At 42.8% G+C, this 19,598-nt stretch overlaps 1 pseudogene; it reads left to right on the top strand.

Moving 5' to 3' along the window:
- The first annotated feature begins 499 nt into the window (after positions 1–499).
- On the top strand, positions 500–19,312 carry LOC115143291 (leucine-rich repeats and immunoglobulin-like domains protein 2; annotated as a pseudogene).
- The last annotated feature ends 286 nt before the right edge of the window (positions 19,313–19,598 follow it).

The raw sequence follows: 19,598 nt of genomic DNA, 5'->3' as shown, positions 1-19,598 counted from the left end.
AGAAATTGACACATGTATACACTTCCTCTGGATAAAAGCATCTGCCAAATGACTAAAATGTGAAATACATACCATACGAAAAGGTAACATACACTAAATTTGGTGTATCGAATGTACATACAGAATAATACTAAATGCTCTAAAACCACATTGCAAATAAGGAATCACTAATGCTCTATTCATGGTTTGCTATCTGCAACGTTCGAGAACGTTTTACAACTGAATGGGGCCGGGGCCAGGCCGATTGAGTTTGATTTATTATCGGGATAATAATATAGCCCAGCCCAGACTGGTCTACAACTTCTACTTTTGTAAAACATCAAAAATAAATGTATGCATGACATGAGCTCTTTTTTAAAAAAATTATAAAAGGAGAGCTTTTGACGTTCTCTCAACCAGTACCTAGCTATTTATTATTGAAAATCGAATCAGTTAAGATAAAATAATTAAGAAGCATGCATTCTGACCAATAGGACAGCTGTAAACATGCTCTAAAGAGGCAGGATTCACTATATTGTATCGCTATTGTTGTTCCTTCGAAACATATTTCGGAATAATCATACTTTGGTAGCTAGATCATTCATATGTTTAGTCGGAACACTTTGTACGATCCACATCTGTTTGATATGAAGTCAAATGAACTTGGTCCGTGGAAACATCGACATGCAGGTTTACTTTAAGAACGCTAGCTGCTAGCCACTTATCTTGGGCTTTGTGATGAGATTGGAAGCGGAAGGAAATTCTAAGGGAAAGGAGGAAAAATCCGTTCTGGGCTGCCATGGGCAAGTTGGAAGAATTTTTTTCGCAATGTTATGCGACTCATGTGAAAGAGGGGGTTTATTTTATTAATATGAAGTTATATGAATCGGTTGGTGTTGTCGGTTAAACATTTTATAATTGTCAGAAGCTAACTAGCCACGTATTGATAGTTAGACTTTTAAAATGGCGGAAGGCTGGCCCAACCCCCCGGCTCTCTTGTTGTTGAGTTTGAGTGCCTGCTGGGCACTGGATTCCTGCCCTGCTCCATGCTCTTGTCCAAGCGGGTCAGACGAAATCCAAATCCTGGATTGCAATAGGAAAAGGTTGTCAGCGCCCCCCCCTGGGATAACTCGTCTGTAAGTAGCCCAATATTAGCTAGCTTATCGGTAACAAGCTAGCACCTTTGTTTACAAGCTGCAGTGGCTCCTCCTTGTTAGTTTGCTAGCGAGGTCTAACGTTATATGTCAAGTTCTTTAGCTAGATATATATGTGGATCAGTGGAGGCTCCTCAGAGGAGTAGGGGGAGGACCATCCTAAGTGAATTTCAGAAAAATTAAAACTGTGAAACAGAAAACGATACAAAATATATGAATGTCACCAAATAATTGATTTAAAACACACTGTTTTGCAATGACTCGCTACAGTAGCCTCAACCGCAATCTCTGGGATAGCACCATGGTGTATGCGGAGGACCGCTAGTTTCCGTCCTCTGCGTACATTGACTTCAATACAAAACGTGAGACTCATGGTTCATACTCTCACCCAAAGGCTTATACAGTAACTATGATGACGTCCGGCTTGAACCTATCAGAGCTCTTGTAGCATGAACTGACATGTTGTCCTTTCAAATGATCAGATTTTGAGTCTAGTACTGAAAGCATAAGCTAAAGTTAGCTAGCACTGCCCTGCATAAAATGTGGTGAGTAAGTTGACTCAGAGAGACAAAAGTTGAACAGTTTGGAACAAATTTATTTATTTTAAAAAATGAAGAAGCAAGAGGGAGAGAGCACTAGCTATATTTTGTATTTAATTCACTTTCACTTACTTAGTTAGCAAAAGCAGCTAGCTCGTTTAGCCTACCCAAACAGAGAGGGGTGCTATGTTAGCTAGCTGGCCAAAGCTATCCAGCACCGGAACTCTTCCAAGTCAAAGTAAACTTTTGGTTTTATAAATGTATTGGCACTGGGCCCGCAGGTATAAACTGCTTGCTGCTGTAAACTGTACTGCATGATTGTAGCGGGTTTACTAACACATTAGTTCTAGTAGTTATGTTGGTTATGACGTTAGCTAATATGATGATGTAGACTGTGTTTAGCCGTTAGGGTATAACGTTTTGGCTTGGAAAGGTTTTTTCGCCTGGTCACAGACAGCTGTGTTGTGCACTGAAGTCCACAAGCGAAAGGAAATGGTGAGAGGAGGAGAGCACGTAGATGTCGAATGAATTATACAACTAGCAAAGTGATCATGCTGTTTGTATGTGGCTGCTATGGAAGTGAACTGTGTTTGTGTGATCAGGGTATTCAGGTATTAATTACGCAGATTCTCTTAAAATGTTTCTTAAACGGAAGCAAACAGAATGAAACAGGGATAAACATACCTGAATTTGTCCAATAGAAACTATAACTGTTTGGACTAATAATTACACCCTAGATCAACTAGATGCAGGCAAGTGTGTGCATAGGCGGTATTGAATGATTCATCCAGATCAGTGGCGGTAAGTGCCTGTCATTCATATTCCATTTCCCCAGCTCAATGTAACATCAATAGAATTAGGCTACTTCATGACACTCAATGTCACTACACTCATCATGAGGTTGCTACAACCTAGCCTACGAAGATCATTTGAGTTTTTCTTGGAAAGATGCCAAAGCAGCTGCAAGGTCCACTGAAAGGTGTCCATGGAATTCTCTGTAATAACTAATGGAATCTTTTTCAGCACTATGAATCATAATGATCTGACAACTGTTCCATACCTTGGAGAAGTTACCCCAAACATCACAACACTCTCATTGTAAGTCAAAACAATTTTCTCCTAATCTGTAAGTTGTGTGATGTGATTCCTAGGTGTCCTGTCGTAGTATGCTTGCCATAGTAGTAATGTGCAGTTCAGAAACTACTCTTTTTACTGAGTCATGATTTGTTTTTTTTGAGCAACTACTTCATTGAAGTAGTTTGTTTGACCTGCAAGTGCTGGCCACAATGAGTCCTACAGCAGGATTAATACACGCTTCTCCGTCTCAGCGGCTCCAGAGACTTGTTTTGACCACCAACTGTCTGCCATATGCTCGAAGGAAGATATACTGAACAAAAATATAAACGAAACATGTAAATTGTTGGTCCCATTTTTCATGAACTGAAACATTTCTGGAGTCTTATATTTCATACGCACAAAAGCTTATTTCTCCAATATTTGGTGCACACATTTGTTTACATCCCTGTTGGTGAGCATTTCTCCTTTGCCAAGATAATCCACCCACCTGACAGGTGTGGCATATCAATAAGATGATTAGACAGCATGATCATTACACAGGTACAGCTTGTGCAGGGGACAAAATGTGCAGTTTTGTCAAACAACACAATGCCACAGATGTCTCAAATTTTGAGGGAGTGTGCAATTGGCATGCTAACTGCAGGAATCTCCACTAGAGCTGTTGCCAGATAATTGAATGTTAAATACTTTACCATAAGCCACCTCCAACATTGTTTTAGAGAATCTGGCACTACGTCCAACCGGCCTCACAACCGCAGGCCAGACAAACTAGTCCAACGCTCTAACCACTAGGCTACGCTGCCGCCCCTATCAACAAATGTACGTTGTTTAAAGCACATGTTTTACGCGTCTGTCAGGAATGACAGCTGCAATAAGTCCCCTATGGTGAACGAGAGGCTATGGGCATGACTGACTCAAATGAATGAAATTAGTTGAAAGGTTTGTTATTTTGACTGAATGAGTTGATAAGTCAGTAAAAAGAGCTGAACTTCCCATCACTATGCAATAGCGAAGTTTTGGAAGAAAGGAATCACCGGCCGGGGGACTTCTGTCTTACCCTGCATTCTTTATGCCATGGTTTGGGCATAAATACACATTGATGGTGTATTTATGTAGATCAATGTTGATTATTATGTACATTACTGCTCATTGTGCACAGGGTCCACAACCGGATCTCAGAGCTGTGGATGCATCAGCTGCATCCATACATCTCCTTGGAGGCACTTGACCTGTCATCTAACTCCATCTCAGAGATCAAGGCTGGAGCCTTCCCAACCATGCAGCTGAAATACTTGGAAAACAATGCCACAGGCAGGACTCACAACTATTAGTAGACAACTTCTAAGGAGGGAGGAGATGGTTGTTTCAGCTACAACCAAAAGGGTGTGTTCTACTTTACTTGTTATTGTCTTATTAATGTGACTTTTTCATCCAAAATAAAGACCTTAAAATGTTTGGAATGTATATATGCAGGTGTAATGTAAAAGTAAACTGAGCGCCCTTCCTGATTGAATGTTTCTGCATCTCTATCTCCCAGGAATTTAAGCAATAACAAGATCAGTGTCCTTGAACGTGGATGCTTTGACAACATATCCAGCTCCTTGCTGGTTCTGAAGCTAAACAGGAACAGAATAACACTGCTACCATACAAAGTGTTCAGGCTTCCCCAGCTGCAGTTCCTGTAAGTCAATGTTCTGCTTCAGTCAAACCACACTGCTCAAAAAAATAAAGGGAACACTTAAACATCACAATGTAACTCCAAGTCAATCACACTTCTGTGAAATCAAACTGTTCACTTAGGAAGCAACACTGATTGACAATACATTTCACATGTTGTTGTGCAAATGGAATAGACAACAGTTGGAAATTATAGGCAATTAGCAAGACACCGCCAATAAAAGGAGTGGTTCTGCAGGTAGTGACCACAGACCACTTCTCAGTTCCTATGCTTCCTGGCTGATGTTTTGGTCACTTTTGAATGCTGGCGGTGCTTTCACTCTAGTGGTAGCCTGAGACGGAGTCTACAACCCACACAAGTGGCTCAAGTAGTGCAGCTCGTCCAGGATGGCACATCAATGCGAGCTGTGGCAAGAAGGTTTGCTGTGTCTGTCAGCGTAGTGTCCAGAGCATGGAGGCGCTACCAGGAGACAGGCCAGTACATCAGGAGACGTGGAGGAGGCCGTAGGAGGGCAACAACCCAGCAGCAGGGCCGCTACCTCCGCCTTTGTGCAAGGAGGAGCAAGAGGAGCACTGCCAGAGCCCTGCAAAATGACCTCCAGCAGGCCACAAATGTGCATGTGTCTGCTTAAACGGTCAGAAACAGACTCCATGAGGGTGGTATGAGGGCCCGACGTCCACGTGTGGGGGTTGTGCTTACATCCCAACACCGTGCAGGACGTTTGGCATTTGCCAGAGAACACCAAGATTGGTAAATTCGCCACTGGCGCCCTGTGCTCTTCACAGATGAAAGCAGGTTCACACTTAGCACATGTGACAGAGTCTGGAGACGCCGTGGAGAACGTTCTGCTGCCTGCAACATCCTCCAGCATGACTGGTTTGGCGGTGGGTCAGTCATGGTGTGGGGTGGCATTTCTTTGGGGGGCCGCTAGCCTGACTGCCATTAGGTACCGAGATGAGACCCTCAGACCCCTTGTGAGACCATATGCTGGTGCGGTTGGCCCTGGGTTCCTCCTAATGCAAGACTATGCTAGACCTCATGTGGCTGAAGTGTGTCAGCAAGAGGAAGGCATTGATGCTATGGACTGGCCCGCCCGTTCCCCAGACCTGAATCCAATTGAGCACATCTGGGGCATCATGTCTCGCTCCATCCACCAACGCCACGTTGCACCACAGACTGCCCAGGAGTTGGCGGATGCTTTAGTCCAGCTCTGGGAGGAGATCCCTCAGGAGACCATCCGCCACCTCATCAGGAGCATGCCCAGGCATTGTAGGGAGGTCATACAGGCACGTGGAGGCCACACACACTACTGAGCCTCATTTTGACTTGTTTTAAGGACATTACATCAGTTGTATCAGCCTGTAGTGTGGTTTTACACTTTAATTTTGAGTGTGACTCCAAATCCAGACCTTCCATTTGATATTTTTTGTGTGATCTTGTTGTCAGCACATTCAACTATGTAAAGAAAAAACTATTTAATACGAATATTTCATTCATTCAGATCTAGGATGTGTTATTTTAGTGTTACACTACTCAAAAAATTAAAGGAATTTCCATAGCAATGATGAGCAGTGTGCAAACCTAATTACCAGACCCTCGCTAGATGGTAGGTTTCTTACATGATTTAGTCTACATATGTTAAGCTTTTGAATGTGTTCGATACTTTTGTATGAGGGACTATCTTTAGTTAAATGTATTTTCTTTAAACAATTTGCACTCGTGATTGTGCATTTTTAGATTTCACAGATTCCGTATGTAGTACTGTTTTATAGTAGTTGAAACAACTTATTCTAAACTGCCTGATTCTGATTTTTTTCCTAGGGAATTAAAGCGTAACAAGATCAAGGTGGTGGACAGCCTGACCTTCAAGGGGATGGACTTACTGAAATCACTGAAGATGCAGCGGAATGGCATCACAAAGCTGATGGACGGTGCTTTCTTTGGGCTCAACAACATGGAGGAGCTGTGAGTTCTTCTGCCTTTTCGTCTTTTATAAGAAAGATCAGTACAGTATTTGCACAGATAGGAGGAGCCAGATGTCTCAAAGGATGTATAAATCTGAAGCATCTGTTCATCAAATATGGTGATAAGAGGAAGTCCAGTGAATATGAATATGGAGCTAGATAATACTTGGCCGACATTCTGCAAATTATCTCATTTTGAAACGTTTGCTCCCAATTCAGTTTTCTTTCCCAAAACTCCAATGTTACGAACAGAGTGCACTATGTTTAGTAGACTTGACCCTTTGCCAAAGTAAAAAACATTTGCATTGTTTAGGAGTGTTACAAATGCCAATACTTTCTCGCTAGATTGTACTTGGTTATGCCCACCTCCTTGCTTGTTCTGCCCACTATGCTTCATTTGCTCAAATTAGAAACGACACCGATGAGATAGTGAGCTCTAAGGGTTGGGTGATATTACGATACAATCGGAAATCGACTATGTTTGACAGACATTGTCGACGACAACATGATGTGACGGACGATAGTTTATATATATATATATATTATAACTTTTTTTTTTTACATATTTGAACATGACTGGTACCACCGTAGTCGGGCAGAGCACAACAGTGCAGCTCGCAGCCAAATGACCTACCTATTCCTATTTGTCATAGCCTTTTTCAATAAATATGTAGGTAGACTTAGCCTACTATTTAACATAATGCAAGAGTAGGCCTACAATGTATGTATATTGTAGATGGGGTGGAGAGTGTGCAAAATGTCAGAACATTTATCTCGCTCACCTTGCCAATGTCGGATGATCATGGGCCTTTTACCGCAGACACGCCTTTGTCTGGCTTGTTGTATGAGCTTAATTTCCCTTTTTTCCTCCCAATCCCTATTTTATTTGAATATTACTTGTTGGTCTAAGCATATATTTCATGATCTACTTTCAAATGAATCTAGGAGCCCAGTAAAAGAGTTCTATCTCAGAAATGTTTGTGATGAGCCTAAATATAAACATAATATGGTAATAATGAGGGAGAGAATCAACAATTGCAAGTTAGAATAATCGAATGGGAAGTTTAAACAAACTTTATACGTTTCTGGCCTCCACCTGACCAAAGCTGTAGGAAAAATAAATTGTGTGCTGCCAGAAAATCCTTGCAAACCAAACAGCCAATAATATAGGCCTACACAAAATAAAACATGTAATTCAATAAAATGTGAAGTAAATGTAACTTGTACAAGTTAAACTTCTAAACAGATATTTATATTATTTTGGAATAATAAAAAAAAAGCCACCCTATGGGACTCCCAAACACAGCCGGTTGTGATACAGCCTGGAATTGAACCAGGGTGTCTTGTGACGCCTCAAGCACTGAGGTGTTTATTCATATCATTGAATTGCGCAATGGGCATTTTTTTAATTTCACCTTTATTTAACCAGGTAGGCCAGTTGCGACAAGTCCAAGATTAAGTAAAGCAGTGCGACAAAAACATCAACACAGAGTTACACATAAACAAACGTACAGCCAATAACACAATAGAAAAATCTATGTAAAGTGTGTGCAAATGTAAGGACGTAAGGCAATAAATTGGCCATGGAGGTAAAATAATTACAATTTAGCATTAATACTGGAGTGATAACTGTGCAGATGATGATGTGCAAGTAGAGATACTGGGGTGCAAGAGGATAAGTAACAATATGGGGATGAGGTAGTTGGGTGTGCTATTTACAGATTGGCTGCGTACAGTGATCGGTAAGCTGCTCTGACAGCTGATGCTTAAAGTTAGAGAGGGAGATATAAGGCTTCAGTGATTTTTTGCAATTTGTTCCAGTCATTGGCAGCAGAGAACTGGAAGGAAAGGCGGCCAAAGGAAGTGTTGGCTTTGGGGATGACCAGTGAAATATACCTGCTGGAGCGGGTGCTACCGGTGGGTGTTGCTATGGTGACCAGTGAGCTGATCACCTATGGCGCTCATTACATAAGCTCCCACAGCAGTGCTTTCGATAAGCAGGAACAATAAACAAATGCCGCTTATAAAAAGAATAACCCACATTTGGATGGGCTACAAATTACAATAAATGAAGTAAACAAAATAAGTGCAAAAAAGTGTAAGGTATGCAACAGATATTCTAACCTAGGCTACATTTATTTAAAATAAGAGGTGTCTGTGGATACAGGCTTTGGAAATTAAACAAATAAAAAGTGCAATGAAGAACCTTCCAGACTTTTTCTTTTCATTATATATTAACCTTTCTAAATGTTTCTGGCAAGGAACACAAGCCTGTTCCCTTTTTCTGGCTTTAATAGATTGTGGAGTAACAATATTACATGCTATAGGCCCACTGAAAACACGTTAAGACGGAACGCTTTTTTGCACAGATGCAGAGGTATTTTAGGGCGACGTTGTCCAAGAGTGGAAGTCAACCCTTTTTCCCCCTCCACCATGCCAGTGTGTCATCATCTCCTCCTGTGCTAGCCTGCTGTTGCTCACTGAGTGACTGTTTGCTTAGCTCTCCCAAGAAGACTTTCCAGCAATGTCTGCTATGGTGAAAAAGTGTACTCTATCTCAGTTGAAATAGTCCGAAATCACCAATGAAAGGGATCTCGTATCAAACTGTAGGCCTACGTTTGGTTCCAAATCACCATTCAAAGTGATCGGTACCACATATCACCATATTGATTGGTTTATATTTATTTAATTATTTGCACACAAGAAAATACACTATTGGTATGATGATTTCCACAATGTAGTCTAATGAGCAGAGGTTTATGCTTGGCACAGGTTGCATTACAGATTGGTTACTGCGTTGCTAGGCAACACAACGATGCACCCCATAAAATAAAAATTGACGATACAATCGTATATCAAAAATGTTTGGATGGGATGATGAGCATTCCAGACATCGTCCAACCCTCGTGAGCTCAAAGTATTCTGACACTGACACATTTGTTTTGACTCCAGCACTTTGATACAATGACTGAGGTTAAAGTGCAGACTGTCAGGTTTACTTTTAGGGTATTTTCATCCATATCCGGTGAACAGTTTAGAAATTACAGCACTTTTTATACATAGTCCTCCCATTTAAGGGACCACAAGTGTTTGAAGGTTCGTATTTGGTCCCATATTCCTAGAACGTAATGATTACATAAATCTTGTGACACTACAAACTTGTTGGATGCGTTTGCTGTTTGTTTTGGTTGTGTTTCAGATTATTTTGTGTCCAGTAGAAATTAATGGTAAATAATGTGTTACATTTTGTTAATAAGAATATATTCTGTTTCTAAACATTTCCAAATTAATGTGGATGCTACAATGATTACGGATAGTCCTGAATGAATTGTAAATAATGAGTGAGAAAGTTAGATGCACCCCCCCCCCCCCCTAAAAAATACTAACTTCGCCTGTTATTGTAAAGGTGAGCGGTTAGCATGTCTTGGGGGTATGATATTTGTGATCTGTAACTTTCTCACACATTATTCCCAATTTCATTCAGGACTATCCGTAATCATGGTAGTATCCACATTAATGTAAGTGTGTCTCAAATTACACTACATTATTTACCATTAATTTCTATTGGGCACAAAATAATTGTATGTTTTCTAAGAGAGCTGGAGCACAACAATTTGACGGAGGTCAACAAAGGCTGGCTGTATGGCCTACACATGCTGCATGTTCTGCGGGTCAACCAGAACACCATCGGCATCATCCGACCAGACGCCTGGGAGTTCTGCCAAAAGCTGGAGGAGCTGTGAGTTCTTTCTAACCCAAACCCCACTTTTCTCCCACTGTTGGAGACGGGAGTGCGTTAGGGTTTATTGTTACCCCTTTATGAAGCTGAAAGACCAGTATCTATTTGGGACTTGGGGAGGGTGTTTATGTTAACACATGGATTTCAGCTCATTCTTAAGGGGCCAATATGTTTTAGTACAGTATGATTGCCGAAGACCATTGTCCAAGCTTGTCTCTTGGGGATGTCCTCCTTAGCGATCTGTCCTTCAACCACCTCACCCGGTTGGAGGAGACCGCGTTCATTGGACTGGGCCTTCTGGAGAACCTGAACCTAGGAGAGAATACCATCAGCCACCTGGGAGAGGGAGTTTTCAGCAGTCTGGCCAATCTGCGCTCACTGTAAGGACCTCACACCACTCTATTAAAACCTTTTTTGTTTTTTAATATATCAGATTGGTCGTGTCTTCGTTTTATTGAATTAGTAGTACCCTAGTGTACTGGTACTCTATTACATTGTTGTATGGTAGACCACTAAACTGCAGTATAGTAAGTAGAACATTTATGTAAAGACATGACGACGAGAACATGTAGTATAGAAACCCTCATTCACATAATTTTGCTTTTAAGACCTCTGAGGCATGAAGAATACCAGAAAGGCTCAATTAACAAAATACTACCTTTTCATCCAAAATCCCTCTGGGAAGTGGAGGAGGGGGCACTAACACATTCATTGACATGCTGAGTTCCAAGAAGGCATTGAGCTGCATAAAGAGAGAGGTCAGGGCTCTGGGTCAGCACACATCCCTGGGCTGTCCGTAGCAGGGGGAATTAGAGAGAAGGCCCTTTAAGATCCACCCAGGCATGAGCAAAGAGAAACAAAAGCGCCCATGACCCGTCCTGTGAACACAAGCCCTCTGTGGGTTTAGAAGGACCCATGAACCGTTCAATGCTAAACACAGCCAATTAATCCCCTCATCAGAACTGCAGAAGCAAATCAAAGTTTATTTGTCAAGTACGCCGAATACAACAGGTGTAGACCTTACAGTGAAATGCTTACTTACAGGCTCTAACCAATGTGTGTGTGTGTGTGTAAGTAAAGAAATAAAACAACAGTAAAAAGACATTTGAAAAAAGAGTAGCAAGGCTATATACAGACACAGGTTAGTCAGGCTTATTGAGGTAGTATGTACATGTAGGTATCGTTAAAGTGACTGTGCATATATGATGAACAGAGAGTAGCAGAAGCATAAAAAGAGGGGTTGGCGGGTGGTGGGACACAATGCAGATAGCCCGGTAAGCCAATGTGCGGGAGCACTGGTTGGTCGGGCCAATTTAGGTAGTATGTACATGAATGTATAGTTAAAGTGACTATGCATATAAGATAAACAGAGAGTAGCAGCAGCTTAAAAGAGGGCTTGGGGGGGCACACAATGCAAATAGTCCGGGTAACCATTTGGTTACCTGTTCAGGAGTCTTATGGCTTTGGGGTAAAAACTGTTGAAGCCTTTTTGTCCTAGACTTGGCACTCCGGTACCGCTTGCCATGCAGTAGTAGAGAGAACAGTCTATGACTGGGGTGGCTGGGGTCTGACAATTTTTAGGGCATTCCTCTGACACTGCCTGGTGTAGAGGTCCTGGATGGCAGGCAGCTTAGCCCCAGTGATGTACTGGGCCGTACGCACTACCCTCTGAAGTGCCTTGCGGTCGGAAGCCAAGCAATTGCCGTACCAGGCAGTGATGCAACTGGTCAGGATGCTCTCGATGTTGCAGCTGTAGAACCTTTTCAGGATCTCAGGACCCATGCCAAATCTTTTTAGTTTCCTGAGGGGAATAGGCTTTGTCGTGCCCTCTTCACGACTGTCTTGGTGTGTTTGGACCGATCTAGTTTGTTGTTAATGTTGATACCAAGGAATTTGAAGCTCTCAACCTGCTCCACTACAGCCCCGTCGATGAGAATGGGGACGTCCTCTGTGCTCCTTTTTCTGTAGGCCACAATCATCTCCTTAGTCTTGGTTACGTTGAGGGATAGGTTGTTATTCTGGCACCACCCGGCCAGGTCCCTGGCCTCCTCCCTATAGGCTGTCTCGTCGATGATCATGCCTACCACTGTTGTGTCGTCAGCAAACGTAATGAATGTGTTGGTGTCGTGCCTGGCAATGCAGCAGTGGGTGAATAAGGGAGTACAGGAGGGGACTGAGCACGCACCCCTGGTGAGCTCCAGTGTTGAGGATCAGTATGGCAGATGTGTTGCTACCTACCTTCACCACCTGGGGGTGGCCTGTCAGGAAGTCCAGGATCCAGTTGCAGAGGGAGGTGTTTAGTCTGCTTCATCTGACATTTTTTTTATAGACTGAGTCACTGGTGCTTCCTGCTTTAATTTTTGCTTGTAAGCAGGAATCAGGAGGATAGATTTGTGGTTGGATTTACCAAATGCAGGGTGAGGGAGAGCTTTGTACGTGTCTCTGTGTGTGGAGTACAGGTGATCTAGATTTTTCCCCCCCCTCTGGTTACATATTTAACATGTTGATAGAGATTTGGTAGAACTGATTTAAGTTTCCCTGCATTAAAGTCCCATAACGGAGTGTGCTGTTCTATTCTGCCGGTGCAGCGTGTATCCCTGATAGCACTGAGCTATGACACTCTGGAAAATATGCCACTTCACATTTGCCAAATTAATCAAATTGGTTTGGACACCCGGAGCAGAAAATAACTTCTATCTGTCTTGTATTGTTGTCACCAAGCAATGCAGATCAGGGTGATCTTTGTGCTTCTTATTCTGGGGAAAATATATATTTTTCTTACATTTCTGTTTGCGTTTCAGAGACATGGAATAATGAGATCTCTTGGGCCATTGAGGATTCCATTGGTGTGTTTGTTGGAATGAAGAAGCTGAACACATTGTAAGGGTGTTCTGCATAATATATTACTTTTGTTGCTATGGATACTGATATTGGCAGAATATTTGTTGGCATATTTAATCTGTTTATTCCCCATGATTCTACAGCAGAACAATATTAAATCTATCACAAAGGAAGCCTTTGAGAGTCTGGAGGAACTAGAGCACTTGTAAGTACCTCCATAGCCAAGCCACTCTGAGGGATGGTTGGTCTCCATTAAGACGATTCAGCAGCTAACACTTCAAGACCGAGATAGATGTTTCTGATTACCCCAGTGCATCTGTTTTATTGTGCTTGTATCATAAGATGCTACTTTGATAGTGTCATGGTGCAAACGCAGCACTTCATTCATATTTATTTTCACCAACAGGGACCTGAGCAAGAATGGGATCATGTCCATCCACCTTGATTCGTTGTCTCACATGAACTTAAAAGTGTTGTGAGTAAGAAGTACTAATTTCTGAGGTGGTGTCTTGGGAGTCCTTGTGGCAGATTTTACAATATTTTCTGTATAGAATACATTCACAAATTCAAGAATGATAGAATAATGCGATATTATGACTGTGTCCTGTCCTCAGTTTTCTGAACACTAGCAGCCTGCTGTGTGACTGCCAACTGCAGTGGCTGAGCTCATTGTTGACTGACAACCGCTTCCTGCAGTCTGTCTCCGCTATGTGTGCTCACCCTGCCAGCCTGCTGGGCCGTAACGTCCTGTCTGTCAGCCTGGAGGAGCTGGTCTGTGGTCAGTCACCTAGCTACCTACCCTGCTTTATCTAGTCTGGACCAGATCTCACGTACTGGAACAATTATCCCATAACTTATTTATTTAATATCATGGCCCCCTCTGTCCACTATTTCCCACAGATGACATCCCAAAGCCCCGGATCACTGACCACCCTGAGACCGCCACCGCCCTGCGTGGGACCAATGTGACTCTGAGCTGCCTGGCATCCAGCAGCAGTGACTCCCCCATGGCTACGGCCTGGAGGAAGGACGGGGAGGTGCTGTACGATGCAGAGGTGCAGAATTGCGCCCGCTACCAGGAGGGAAAGCTGTTCTACACCACCGTGCTGTATCTCCTCAACTTCACAGACGAGGGATGCTACCAGTGTGTTGTCTCAAACCACTTTGGCTCTAACTACTCTAACAGGGCCAAGCTCACAGTCAATGGTGAAAAGACTTTTGGTTTTCTCTCCTGAAGAGTTTTTACTGACTAATATCTGACTTGTTCCTTGGCATTTAACTGTTGAAGTTCGAGCTTGCATGGTTGTTTTGATAGACATCTATTGAAAGCTGTCTTCAACCATTTCTTAACTTCTTTATTTTCATTTCCCATCTCCCTTCAGAGCTGCCGTCCTTTCTGAAGACTCCGATGGACCTGACCATCCGCACGGGCACCATGGCCAGGCTGGAGTGTGCTGCCAAGGGTCACCCATCATCCCAGATCGCCTGGCAGAAAGACGGGGGCACAGACTTCCCTGCTGCCCGGGAGAGAAGGATGCACGTCATGCCAGACGATGACATCTTCTTCATTGCCAATGTAAAGACAGAGGATATGGGAGTGTACAGCTGCACAGCCCAGAACGCTGCAGGGAGCATGTCTGCCAACGCTACACTCACTGTGCTAGGTGAGCTTCATTCTTACCTGCCCGGCATAGTTTACTGACCTTAGTGTTTCTTTATGAATCACATCTGTTTATAATTTGATAAATGATTGTTGAATGTGAACTACTGTATGTTAAATGTAAATCTCTCTCCTCCCAGAAACTCCGTCCTTCATGCTTCTCTGGAGGACAGGACGGTAGCTCGTGAGTAGACTGCAGTGCATCGCAGGCGGAAGCCCAGCACCCCGCCTCAACTGGACCAAGGATGACGCGCCCCTGGTCCTCACCGAGCGACACTTCTTTGCCGACACCAACCAGCTCCTCATCATCGTGGACGCGGGGTCGTCGGACACAGGGAAGTACACGTGCATCATGTCCAATACACTGGGCACGGAGCGCGGCCACATCTACCTCAGCGTGTCTCCCAACTGCGACACTGCGGGCGGCTACGACCAGGATAGCTGGAACACGGTGGGCATCGTGGTGATCGTGGTGGGCACCTCGCTGGTCTGGGCCATCGTCATCTACCACATGCGAAGGAAGAGCGAGGACTACAGCATCACCAACTCAGGGAACAGGCTACAGGGGAACAGGGGGGAACAGGCTACGTCCACAAGTGAACAGGCTACGTCCACAAGTGAACAGGCTACGTCCACAAGGGAACAGGCTACGTCCACAAGGGAACAGGCTACGTCCACAAGGGAACAGGCTACGTCCACAAGGGAACAGGCTACGTCCACAAGGGAACAGGCTACGTCCACAAGGGAACAGGCTACGTCCACAAGGGAACAGGCTACGTCCACAAGGGAACTGATGGTAACTTTAACTATACTTACTTCCCAGATTCACCATCCATCTCCTTCATCTGTGGCCCTTTCATCTGTGGACATTACAATGTAATTATCTGTTTTTGTACTCAGTCCAATTGTTATTCTGATATTTTTTTTAGGGGGTAGATCAGCTTAATATTGCAGATGGATTTTGGGTTATCAATTTAATTGTTTGCATCATTTCTAATCCCCCTTTTTATTTTTGTGGTGATAAAAAAAATATATATACTTTTTTTTTTCTTCGCCCAACCCTACCATCCCTACCCTGATTGGAGTAAACTAACGGACATTACTTCATGTAGTTAAATATGCATGTATTCCTAATTTCCTCTTTCTACCAATATTGCCCTAAAAATCAGTACTTTACCCAAGAGTATAACGATATTTCCCATTGACTGATCGTGGTTTTTCAGATCCCCTAACAATACAGTTTGCAGGTCCATCTGAACTCTGACATTATGACATTACAACCATTCCTGGACCTGACTCCAAAAGTGAACCACCGATGGACAGAAAAGATTGTATTGACTCTGTTTCCTCATGGCAAAGTCTGCACAAGGCTGACTGTTCAATGACTCATATATTGAGCATTCTTCTTTTTAGCAAGTATTTTATGTATAACTTATATTGAAACGAATGGATTGATGTCAATTATTGTATTTATATATCAGTTCATAGATCTGTTCCCAACTAACTTGAACTTATTCTGAATTTTAAATGGCGGGTCAACCATTGCACCTGACCAGTGAAAAGAAGGTGGAGTGAGTCACCATCCTGTTTGTGTGTTGTCCAGGTGTGTGCTACAGTGACACAGGCAGCGAGGTGGACACCGAGGCCAACGGGATGCTGCACTGCCGCGTGGGCTCTCTGTTCATGGGACAAAGCATCTTCCATCCTGGGCAGCCCCGTGAGGGACTGGCTGTGGTGTCGACAGGTCGGTTTAGTTATGAGAACCAACAAACAACTTATTCATCTCTTGTATGTATCCTCTTAAATGGCTTTTTCATCAGTTTGTTGAAAGGCTTTGCTGAAAGGTCTATGTCTCCATCAGATAGTTGGGTTTGTTATAGAGCAAGAGTTTGATGAAATAGATTGTCCTCAACAGGTGGTGCAGGGCCGCTGGTCATCTGCTCGGACTGCTACGACAACGCTAACATGTACTCTCGGACCCGGGAGTACTACGCCTACCTGGCCGAGGATGACCCCCTGGACAAGGGTCTCTCTGGCATCATGGCCCACCTTCCCAAGGAGCCCTATGGGGAGCAGAGAGGCCAGCATGAGGACACAGCCCTGGAGAGCCTCATCAACAACCAGGACTCCTCAGTCTTCCTCACCAGCCACAACTCCTCAGTCTTCCTCACCAAGAGGCTGAGCAAAGCCCTCTGGCCCCCGGAACAACACTATAGCACCGGTGAGAGATCAGCTACAGACTGTCTGAAAGACCTTAGTGGCATGCATGTCAACAGTGAGCTCACAGAGATATGTTTGGAAAGTGATCTCACAAACCTGATATCTAACAGTGACCTCAGACATACTGTGAACTGACAAAGAACTGACCCATGAATTCTAAACCGTGAGCTCGTAGACTTTCAGACACCGACATGTTCAAGTCTATGAGCTCCTCTTTATGGATGCATATCCTTTCTGTTGAGTAATGTAAGCATTTCACTGTAAGGCCTGTTGTATTTGGCACATGAGACAAATACAATTATTTTTTATTTATTTGATGTCTGTTTAGTCTCTGCAGATGTTCCCCCCCCCAGGTCGTTTTGAGGCAAAGGGGAGGACTTGTCTACAGTGCCACGACCAGGTCTGTCACAGCACCCAGTGACTGTGCACACAACTCCCTATGCATCTTCAGTTGCTGAGGGAGGGGAGGAGTGTGGAGGTGGAGCTCTCTTTTCCTCAGAGCACACAGTACCACAGAAGTGCCTCTTATAGGACTACGTCTCAGGAGCACATCCAAGCCCCCACATAAAGCTCTGCCAAACCACTCTGCCAAAAATGCTTTCTTGTATATTTAGATTATTTCAGTCACGCAGAGACTTTGCTACTATGATTTTGAAAAAGGACCATATCTAGGGCTTGAGAACTGAACAGGTGAATGACGCCCCCTGATTCCACCCCCCCCCCTCATTCTAGAGGAAGCTATGAATGTTTGTGTCAAAGAGCCATGTTGGATGCTGCCTTTTTGAGTTTTAAGATGTCACACATTTGAATGTGCTCTCATGACGAACTGTCTGGAAGGTGGAATGGCAGCAGTGTTGATGGATGCCCCAGTTATTGTGCTTTCTGCTCGCAGATGCCACATTTTTGGTACAGTCTTGTTCGAGCAGCCTTAGTGATTTAAGTTACAAGTCCAGGACATAGCTTCCTCTCGTCCAGGACTAGAGGGGTCAAAGAGACCCCAGTTGTTTCTTGTTCAGCAGTGAGTGGTACATACCTATAGGATCACTGAATGAATCCCCCCCTCTAGCCATCCGTATTGATTGTAATCGTCTACTATTATGCAAACCCAGAGACAATGACACTAGATGTGTGTGAGATAATTTTCACCTATTATCTATGTCTCTTAAGCTAAGATTGTTTTGCCTTGGGTCAAAGAGGCAGTCGTACCGATAGTTACTCATGTTTTTTTTGTATGAAAACACACTATCGAAGCAAAGAAAATATTGGGTATTGCACATTATTTTGATAATCATGGTTCAGGTGGCCTCTTTAATGGCCATCTTTCAGATGGTTTTCAACAGGCATTCTCAGTAACCCTCCATCGGGTAACCCTATGGTTTCTAATCACTTATATGCACTGATCATTTCCTCTCAAAAGCTTATTTTACAGGCACTTACCTCATGTTTTATTATGCAGTGTGTATGCCATTTTAGATTCCTAATGGATAATATATGCCTTTACCCCCAATTGCATCAATACTGGCCAGATTTAACCTTGGTACTGTGAAGAATGTATTGTATGGATTTAAACGTTTATGTCTATTCACAACTACTTCCCTCAAACTCTAAGAAGTTAGTTGGAATTATTTTTGTCCTAACCTGTAGTAAGTTAGATTTGTTTTTTGTGTGTATGTCAGAATTTTTGTAGTCACTCCAGGGTGATTCCTAACTTGAGATGGTAGATGTCCTCAACATTGTGGAAAGCATGTAGATCTCAAGTCAGGATTTGGCCCAAAATGTTGGTACAAATTTAATCTAGCTAAAACCAAGATGTTTAAGGGTTGTCTTTCATTTAAATCACACCTGTTTCCTTTGCTCACATAAAATAATCATTTTGGCAATGGAACATAGATACTTCAGAATAAGATGTAGATGTGTGAAGGCTATACAAACAAAGATACTACATGAAGATTGCCCTGACAGGTTTGGTTGAATCTGTCCTTTAGTCATTCTTTTTCACATTTTTTAAATCTCACAATTATTGCACTTCCGATTCAGCCAAACATGATTGCATTTCTTCTCTTTCGTGTACACTTTCCCTTTTACGTGTATGTTAACTACTATGCTTTTATTCCTGCCTCTACCATATTGACAGTTATACATTTCCATGTAAGATTGTTTCTTAGTTACACAATGCATTCATGCTAAAATCGTAACTTTTTGATAAGACATTCCGTGTGACTTTGCTTGATAATGCATCTGGTACATTTTCATATTTTGAGTTTGATCAAAAAGGACTCCTTTTGTCAATGTTGCAGTTGGTCTCAAACTGTTATTTGTCTCTGTGATATGTGACTTAACAAATTTGCACATGATTCTTGTACACAATTGATTTTTGTTGTGGCTTTTCAAAAGTCCATGGTTTTGAAGTTCTATAAACCAGGTCATCCCTTGTATACCAAAATAAATCATTCCAACCCCATGCCACTGGATTCAATATTGGCATGAATAGAGCTAATACACAGATTACATTTTCTGCTGGATAATTAAAGCATTTCAATTCAAGGTAGTAATTGTTGCCGATAGCTTAATCACTTCTTATTTTATTTTGTATTTTTTTGCGCACTCCATGTATCCGGTAGAAACAGTTCTCTAATCTGAGTCCATAGTGGGTTTGCTCTACTGAATGTTGGATTTTATATTGAACAAAAATATAAAAGCAACATGCAACAATTTCAATGATTTTCCTAGGTAACAGTTCATAGAAG

Source organism: Oncorhynchus nerka, linkage group LG15 (genome assembly GCF_034236695.1).
Source record: "Oncorhynchus nerka isolate Pitt River linkage group LG15, Oner_Uvic_2.0, whole genome shotgun sequence".
NCBI lineage: Eukaryota > Metazoa > Chordata > Actinopteri > Salmoniformes > Salmonidae > Oncorhynchus > Oncorhynchus nerka.
This window is presented reverse-complemented; position numbering and strand designations above follow the sequence as displayed.